Below are 10039 nucleotides of genomic sequence, written 5' to 3'. Positions count from 1 at the left end.
GGCGGCGGATCCATCGCACGAGGCTGAACCGGTGCCCCGCTCCCTGGTGCCTCCGCCCGGTTTACCACAGGTTGGTTGCTGGTGCCCGTTCCTGGCGTGTTAAAGAGATTCCTCGCCTCCAAGACCGATGGAAGGCGCGACCTGTATCTTCTCCTCATGACGTCATCTGACGCACTTTGATCCAGCATAAGCCGGTACGCCTGAGCCTCCAATCCGGCCCGCTCTATAGCCATCCTGGTGCTTTCTGCTGCCAGGTCCACTTTAGCCTGAGTTATCTGACCCTTCACCTTTGCAATCTCTGCATTGTGCTGATCCTGGTTTGCCACGTCCACCTCTGCTACCAGCAATGTTGCTAAAGCATCAAACAGATCGGACAAAACCTAAGCCAGAGGCGGTGCAGAACCCCCTGCTCCCGCTAGAGTTGTTGTTGCTAAACCGGAGATCATTATCGCGGCGGTAGAAGAGTGTTGCGCTAGTTGTGTACCGGCCATGAAGACCGCGACCCGGTTTGGCAGATCGAGGGGGTTCGGAAAACTGTTGCCATCGGAACCTCCACTAATCCGGCCATCCTACAGCTGGTACATCGATTCGGTCTCTCTGATTGAAGACTCGTCGTCAGAGCAGACAACGGTTTTGGTACCAGATGCCGATCCATCCTCATATTCTGCTCCATGGATGACACCTACGAAGACATGCTTTACGGTGGGCTGAACCTGGGCTGAGCTTGCATGCTGAGCCGTCTCGATGATGTTGGCGCAGATGTCCGGCTCAGGGCCCGGTTCGCCGATCTTGCCGATGATGACGTGAATTCCCCCAAAGGGGACCCGGTACCCGTATTCAATTGAACCGGCCTCGAGACTCCATCCTGCATCGTCGATGTAAAGCTTGTCGCGACGACTTTTAGTCATCCGGCCCACAGTGTATCCCTTGAGTCCTTTGAAGCTGCCCTTCAAGAACTCGAAACCATCGTGCGATAGCCCCATGGTGGGCGCCAACTGTCGTGGTTTTGTCACGGCAGATTTCCTTGTGGAAGGACTTAGTCGTGGATCCATCGCTACGGGTTAGCTTAAAGGGGTTAAAGCAGACAAAGGACGCGAGAGTTTTATACTGGTTTGGCCCCTTACGATGAAGGTAAAAGCCTACTCCATTTGTGATGGAATTGCTAGGGTTTTGATGACCAGGGAGTGAATCCGCTTTGCCTGGCTCTCGAGTTGTTGTCTGTCGTCCCTAAATCGCCGCCGGATCGTCCCTTTATATACATAGGTCGATGCCCGTCGGTTTATAGAGTCTCGAGGCCGGATCATCAACGTGTCCAACTCAGTCTCTATTCCTCCTATCTTACAATACAAGTTACACGATAATGTCAGTTTATGTCTACAGACCTTAACCCGCCTTTGGGCCTCGAGCCTTCATGAAGCGCCATCATCCTTTGTCTTCCTGGGCTTCAAATAGTAATCATCATATAGTTATCCCCGCCACTCCTGGCCGGTTTATGTCCAGTAATAATATCCCCAACACATGTTATTGATGTGTACCTTACTAATGCTCATAGTAGCGCCTGGGTATTTGATACTGGTCCTGTTGCTAATATAAATAGGGGCTACGGATTAAGCATAGATTGGCTAAGGACGAGGTGACGCTGCGCGTGGGAAATGATTCCAAAGTCGACGTGATCGCAGTCGACACGCTACCTCTACATCTTCCTTCGAGATTAGTTTTAGACCTGAATAATTGTTATTTGGTGCCAGCGTTAAGCATGAACACTATATCAAGATCTTGTTTGATGCGAGACAATTATTCATTTAAATCAGAGTATAATAGTTGTTCTATTTATATGAGTAATATCTTTTATAGTCATGCACCCTTGATGAGTGGTCTATTTTTATTGAATCTCGATAGTAGTGATACACATATTCATAGTATTGAAGCCAAAAGATATAAGTTTAATAATGATAGTGCAACTTATTTGTGGCACTACCATTTAGGTCATATTGGTGTAAAGCGCATGAAGAAACTCCATGCTGATGGGCTTTTGGAATAACTTGATTATGAATCACTTGATGCTTGCGAACCATGCCTCATGGGCTAAGACTTCGTTCTCTGGAACAATGGAGCGAGCAACAGACTTATTGGAAATAATACATACTGATGTATGCGGTCCGATGAGTGTTGATGCTCGCGGCAGGTATCATTATTCTCTGACCTTCACAGATGATTTGAGCTGATATGGGTATATCTACTTGATGAAACATAAGTCTGAAACATTTGAAAAGTTCAAAGAATTTCAGAGTGAAGTGGAAAATCATAGTAACAAGAAAATTAAGTTTCTACGATCTGATCGTGGAGGTGAATATTTGAGTTATGAGTTTGGTCTTCATTTGAAACAATGCAGAATAGTTTCGCAACTCACGCCACCTGGAACACCACAGCGTAATGGTGTGTCTGAACGTCGTAACCGCACTTATATTAGATATGGTGCGATCTATGATATCTCTTATTGATTTACCGCTATCATTTTGGGGTTATGTGTAACGCCCCGTATGTAACTTGCCATATTTGTATTCCAACTCTTGCCATTTTCAGCTCTAAGTTATGATATTCCCTCGTGGTTGGGTTTTGTCTTCGTTTTGCATTTTGTCCATGTCATGCATCTCATATCATGTCATCATGTGCATCTCATTTGCATACGTGTTCGTCTCATGCATCCAAGCATTTTACCCATTGTCCGTTTTGCGATCCGACACTCCTATGTCCTCCGACGCCCCCTTTTGCCTCTTTTCATGTGCGGGTGTTAAATGTTCTTGGATCGGACCGAGATTTGCCAAGTGGACTTGGTACACTACCGATAGACCACCTGTCAAGTTTTGTGCCATTTGGAGTTCATTTGATACTCCAACGGTTAACCGAGGAACCGTAAAGGCCTAGTGTGTGTTGCAGCCAAACACCCCTCCAATGTGGCCCAAAACCCATCCAAACCCCCTCCCTCCTCTTGGCCGTTCGATCACGATTGCATGGCCGAAAACCGCACCTCATTTGGACTCTCCTAACTCCCAGAATCTATAAATAGGTGTTCCCTCCATTTTCGCGGGTAAACCCTAACTTTCTTCCACCCCGCGCCGCCGGACACGTCCAGTCCGGCCGGACAAATCCCGCCACCGCCCTCGTCCAATCGGGGTGCGCCACATCACCCGGGCCGCCCCACTTCACCGCGCCTCCACCGCGGGCCTGCCGAAGCCCGGAGCCGCCCCCCGCGGGCCCAACCGTCGCCGCCGCCGCAGCCCCTGCGCGCCCGTGCGAGCCCGGCCTCCTCCTCTCTCCAGCTCCACCACCGCGCCGGAGCATGCCGCCGCCGTCCGCGCCTCCGACCGCCGCCCTGCCATCGCCGTTCGCTGCCACCTCATGCCCGGCGCCTCCTCTCGTCGTCCGCGCCTCGCCCCTTGACTATTGAAAGTATGGTGTCTCATAAATGCTTTGTTAATGCCTCTTATTCGCAGGATCGGTCCAAAGCGCGGTTGTGTTGACGTTGATAGACTTGTGCGTGCTCTGCCGCTCGTAACCTTTTTTTTCTCCCATCGATCGAATCGAGGAGGTCAAGTTTCGAGAGCAGAGCCTCTCGCTTTTGATTATCAGTCATATCGTCGTCGAGCAAAACGCGCAGGGAAGGAATCGTCGAGTTCACTGGGAAGAATGGCGTCCATGCCAACGACTAAGGAGAAGGGGACCAGTGGCTATACAGATTGATGTCCGATAAGCCCAGAGAGCCTCAAGAAGGTGATCTGGCCAGTCTCCTCCGACTCAAAAGTGTTTGTAGCTATGGTATGGGTCTGTTCTGAAGACCAATGGGTCAAAAAGGGGATATCCTCTTCTTTGGCTACACCAACTAATATAGTAGATTGCGTTCCCGGAGGACACTTTCTCCATTTCGTCGATACTGGTAACAACGAATCTTGACCTCGTTTCTTTTTCTTGTTATTTGACTTCTTGGAATGGAATTCTTCTCATGATAGTCACACAAGCAAAGGACAAGAGGATGGGTCCCGAGGGAACTCTTTTTCTTCTATTCTAAGTTTTGATTGCACGAGCAGCATAACAACATAACAGTTTTGTGTAAGGAAGTAAGGAAAGACTCCTTTCTGAAATTGAAGGACTTAATTAGCCTGTCGTATATAACAGATAATGAGTCTCAAAGAGAGTTTCCAATGGGTTACATCAAGTTCCATTCCCAGTATGCGAAATCAGTAAACACGAATATTTGTATATAAGAAACTTCTATTCCAATCCACAATCGGTCCAACAAGGCAACTGTCGTCAACTAGATCAATCAGGAATAAGCAATATGTCGTACCCTATCTGTCATATTTGCTTTTCGGTAAAGGGTACACACGACTTTATTTTTACTTATTCAATTCTCTGTCTTGCTTCTTATCTGTTATATACGACAGGCTAATAAGCAGTAGGGGTAAATCAGAGGAAAGAAGGGTCCGCCAGACCCTTCTTTTTACTCTTCCAGCAATACAGCTCCTATATATCAACGTCAACTTAGCCGCGCTTTGGACCGATCCGACGAATAAGAGGCATTAACAAAGCATTTATGAGACACCATACTTTCAATAGGCAAGGGCCAGCCCGAAGATCAACGGGATCTTTCTCCAAGCTAAGTTTCTACCCCCGAGGGAACCGGCCACGATGCGTGGGGGTATCGGTGCTGATAAACTCGTCTCCGCTCATCTTACTTGGAAATGGAAATAAATTATGGCCAATACCAGGTATATAAGCAGTGATTTCAAATCCAGAGGTTAATCGTACTCTGGCAACTTTACGTAAGGCAGAGTTGGGTTTTTTGGGGTTGATAGTGGAAAAGTCGACAGATAAGTCACCCTTACTGTCCCTTTACAGAACCGTACATGAGATTTTCACCTCATATGACTCCTTGGTCAATTCTTTCGAAGGGATCCTTTTCCTCGTTCGAGAGTCTCCGTCCTTCTTCCACTCCGTCCTGAAGACTAACTAAGACCAATTGAGTCACGTTTTCATGTTCTAATTGAACACTTTCCATTTATGATATGATTAAAGGAGAAGATTGTTCTTTTACCAAACATATGCAAATCAAATCACGTCTTATAATAAGAAGAAATCTTTCTCGGTATCAATCCCCTTGCCCCTCATTCTTTGAGAATCAGAAGGATCCTTTTCGAGTTTCCATTTCTTCATTTGGAATCTGGGCTCTTCTATCTTCGACTTATTTTTTTGGCTTTATTCTTTATTTATTTCATTTCAATTTTTCCCTCTTCCTCTATCCCTATCCTCTAGGTACAGTGTTTGCATCAATAGAGAACCTTTTCCTCTGTATGAATCTATATTATTCCGTTCCAATTTCTTCCCGAAACTTCCAAGAAAAATCCCGAATTGGATCCAAAATTGACGGGTTAATGTGAGCTTATCCATGCGGTTAGGCACTCTTCAAATAGGAATCCATTTTCTAACTGGCTTTCGTGCTTTGGTGAGTCGTCCGAGATCTTTTCGATGACCTATGTTGTGTTGAAGGGATATCTATATGATCCGATCGATTGCATAAGACCCGCGGTAACAATAGAACGGGGAAAGTATACAGAAAAGACAGTTCTTTTCAATTTCGATTATCTATATATTAGTTCATTTATATTTCTAGATATCTATTTCTATATATTAGTATTAGTTAGTAGTACTATTAGTTACCGATCCCGGCTCTATGAGTTCTTTCTTCCGTGATGAACTGTCGGCACCAGTCCTACATTTTTTTCTCTGTGGACCGAGGAGAAAGGGGGCTCAGCAGGAAGAGGATTGTACCATGAGAGAAGCACAGAGGTCAACCCGCTTCAAATATGGAACATGGATTCTGGCAATGCAACAGAGTTGGGTCCTCATATCGATCCGAATGAATTAGTCTTTCTACAGAGGTCAATCTTTGCCTATTAGGCAAGAGGATAGCAAGTTCTAAATTCTGTCTCGGTAGGACATGGATTTCTATTACTATGAAATTCATAAATGAAAATGAAGTAGTTAATGGGAGGACTACCGCTATCTCCATCCTCTCATTCATCTCTATACCAGAACAATTAATTAGGCCCAACCCTTCTATCATCGGCCTTGTTGAACTAATTACTTTCATCTTTGTGCCACCTCAAAGAAGACATTTCATCATGGGCTTTTTTTGTTGATGAGGCTAGTTTGAACTATGCTTTTTCTCCTTTCTACACCCCTCTTGACACAAGTTTCGCACATCCAATTCTCTTATTAGAAACTCCCTATAGATATACTTCTTACTGACTGATTATGGCTTCCCTGACTAGAGAAGGAAATGTCGGGAGGAAATAGAGATGATAGGACCACCCGAATGCTGGAGATGAGTGCTCGTCGTATTCCCTCGAGCAAAGCGGAGAAGAGAAGGGGGAAGAAAAAAGGTTCCTAACTCGTTGGATAGCTTAATCTATTAGTCAGTGATCCCATCTTTACTTTATTTAGGTGCCTAGACTTTTCGGGGCATAGGGTAGATTTCACAGTCCTTTAAGTGAATACGCCTTCTCTTTATGTATAAAGCTCTTAAAGAATGGATCAGCTCCTAGCGAAAAAGTCCAAGGTCTGAATACCAAGAGCGGTCAAACACAGTGATCGGTCCCGGTCAATGGGTAGAAAAGCCCGCCCTATAATCTGAAGTAGTCTTCGACTAGGTATATAAAATGGATAAAAAGAAAGAAGGGGAGGAGAGGAGATAGATGCATTTCACTAGGCGTATATGATATTGGAAAGAATGGAATCGATTAAGCTTAGGCCAACCGATAAGTCATCTTTGTGTAACTTCCCATATGCCTACTTCTAAGCTAAAGTAAGGAAATAGGGTGAGATAAGCAAGAATGAGCCGAACGAAGATGTAAGGTTTGTTTAGATGTAGTCTTTGTGCTTTTCAAGTTGCTTCTTGCGAAATCAACTAAGTTCGAAAAAGCCATGCCCAGGATCCTTAAGAAACTGTGGACTTTTGCACCTTTCTGTCTAGCTTGAGTTATCTTTTAGTTCTCTCCCCTCGGCAAAGTGGATAGGAAAGAGTCTTGCTTCCATTCCACTAGCCAAGAATAAGGAGAGTGACTTTCTCTTTTGAACCTCTTAATCTGACTTGAAAAAAAAGTGGTACAGCCCTCACAGATATAGGGACCGCCATGCTCGTCCACTTTCTTGATAAACGACTCGATGCATTTTCTCTTCCTTGCCGCTGAGACTGAGACATATCAAAAAGATCTATTACTAAAAGGAGATTGGGATCATCTTGTGGTTACCGGATGATGGGAATAACTAAGCATAAATTTGGAAATGAGCACGAAATGTCTATAAATGAATTTTCTCATTATTCATTATTTCCGGGTCTTTTTGTTGCATTCACTTACAACAAGAAACAACCACCAGCGTTTGGTGCAACACTTGCATTTTGGTGCATTCTTCTTCCTTTCCTTGGTCTTTCATTCCGTCATATTCCAAATAACTTATCTAATTACAACGTATTAACCGCTAATGCACCTTTTTTATCAAATCTCAGGGACATGGTCTAATCATGAGGGTAGTATTTTATCATGGTGTTGGATCCCAAGTTTTTATGGATTCCTTTTTTGTTACCGGGGTTGACCCCAAAGCCATAATGTCTCAAAACGAAGAGGCTATAGAGAAACTTTGATTTTTTCCTTTGTCTCGAACTTCATGAAGAACTCCATTCTATCTCTCCAACAAAAAAGTCGGGCTGCGCCCCAGTTGTACACTCCCTTCGTTCGGAGAACCCTTGTTGATTCTGAACTTCGTTTGCAAAGTAAGCGTCCTTTTAACGGGCCAGCCCTTTTTAATGCGCCGCTTGACCCTGTTTTCAAAATGAGCTTTGCTCTTCTGGGCGCTGGGCGCTCTCGTGGTTCGCGAGAAGGAAAAAGGACTAATCTTTTGTTACATCTGGCACGAGATGAAAAAGAGAGAGCTTCGTCTATCGATGAACAACAGATTGACGAAGCTCTTGGCATTGCTTTGTTTTTCTCTCCTTTCCTATCAGCGAGTTCCGATCCTTTTGTTCGAAATTTCTTCGTTCGTACCGAACCGCTTGCAGAATCAAATCCAGTTCCACAAGATCCTATATCAGATATACATCCTCCTTGCATTTATGCCGGAGATGTCGCCAGTGCTATGGGCTTTAGGTTATGTAGATCAAAAATGATGAATGGGATTGTGGCACTCCACTCGCCGCCAATGCGGAAGGATGCCGCCGAAAAGAATGGAACGCTGCTTCGCTCTGCTGGATGCGTCGGATCCCATATAAGAAGCTCGCTCTTTACCCGATCATTCAAACATTTTGTGGGCGGCGCGCCTGCTCTATTGTTGCGTAGCAATAGAATCCTGCTCATGCTACTTCGGCGGCGCTTTTTCGCCTTCTCTTCACTCTGGACAGGAGCGCTAATGGACACGGGGAGGGAGCAGGCGAAGCATGTCGTTCGTAATGGAAAGAAAGACACCACTACTTCGCCTCTTTGTTGGACCGCCAGCGCGAACACGGTGGTCTCTGACCAGGACCAGGAACCAATTCGAATTTGGATCTTGACATGTCGGTTGTTTTTAACCGTAGGCATCTCGCCAGGAAGTTGGTGGGCTCATCATGAATTAGGTCGGGGTGGCTGGTGGTTCCGGGATCCCGTAGAAAATGCATCTTTTATGCCTCAGGTATTATCCACAGCTTGTATTCATTCAGTAATCCTACCCCTTCTTCATTCTTGGACCTCGCTTCTGAATATTTTGACTCTTCCATGCTGTGTCTTAGGAACCTTTTACAAAACTTCCCTCTGGGAGACTTTCATGTGGGGTACAAAACTGCCAGCTCTCAAGTAGCAAAGGCAAGACGGAAAAGCAGGAATGAAGGTTGCTAGGTACCACTCCGTGGTAACATCTATCGATTCCGCTATCGGTAAAGTCTGGCAAGGGAAATATCTGGCTGAGGAATTAGAGGAACTTTGGTAGCACTCGGGGATGGAATCAATTAAAGAACTTAAGAAATTGCCCATACCGACAGCAGCTCCCGCTTTAGAAAAAACCCTATCTCATCAGGCAGGTATACCTGACCCTTTTTTAGCTAGTTTCAGGAAAGCGGTAAGTTAAGTAAGTCAAGCCCTTCTAAGCGAAGAATAGCGGAGAGAAATGGGCAATTGAAGCGTCTTTCTGTCTATCGACGGCAGAGTCTATTGATCCTCCACAATCCGGTAATGCTTTTTCTTAATTCAATGCGGAGCGATATCAATGTACTACCTTTCCTTTATCTCAATTCAAGTCAAGGCAGGCTATCTTTGTTATCAACAAACAAAGCTGTCTCTAGTGATTGATCCGTTTGCTCTCGCCCTTCGGCTTTGTGGTCACTCAAGGTCCTTGGATTTCGTGCTCAATCTAGTTGGAGAAAAAGTCCCTATGGATAGAATAAAAACCGTTTTTATCTGGGAAGAGCGCCTTTGGAAACCCACTGCTGAAGCCGAATAGGCAGTTAAAGCTGGAATGATGGGGGGCAATCCTGCAGTATGGCTTTAGTGCGTAGATTCTCAGGCAGGCTCATCGACTGGTGGAGGAGGGACACTTTACTTATTATCAGAATAGAAAAGAGCTGTATGTATACTTTAGGAAGGGGGATCAAACTAGTTATGTTGACAGACATGAACTCCTATAGAAGCAGATGTTCGAGGTCTGGTCCAAAGATACCATGCTTGCTTAAGCCAATCCATAGATTCAAGTGAAAGAACACTTATTCACAGCAATATCTAGACCTGATGAAGATGACTGCTAGTCAAATACCTAAATCCTTTGGAATTCATTAGTAAACTCTTTTCAGAGTCATTAAAAACGAGCAACACCATGTAGGGCAGTGTCCACGCGAACTAGCCTCTTCCCTAGCAAGTCAGTGGGAGAACACCATCGATCAAGAGAAATGGAATCCGTTGTTAAGTGGGTACCGGACCCGGTAGAATTGGCATCACTTCCTTCACTCCACAGAGGACTC

General features: G+C 45.2%; 1 pseudogene; it reads right to left on the bottom strand.

Annotated features, from left to right (window-relative positions):
• Window positions 1–7565: 7565 nt before the first annotated feature.
• On the bottom strand, window positions 7566–8389 carry LOC125529594 (uncharacterized; annotated as a pseudogene).
• Between the last annotated feature and the right edge of the window lie 1650 nt (window positions 8390–10039).

The sequence above is a fragment of the Triticum urartu genome, chromosome 5A, assembly GCF_056163025.1.
Source record: "Triticum urartu cultivar PI428250 chromosome 5A, HENAU_Tu73, whole genome shotgun sequence".
Taxonomy (NCBI): Eukaryota; Viridiplantae; Streptophyta; class Magnoliopsida; order Poales; family Poaceae; genus Triticum; species Triticum urartu.
The sequence above is the reverse complement of the archived record's forward strand: the minus strand, read 5'-3'. Positions and strand labels throughout refer to the sequence as shown.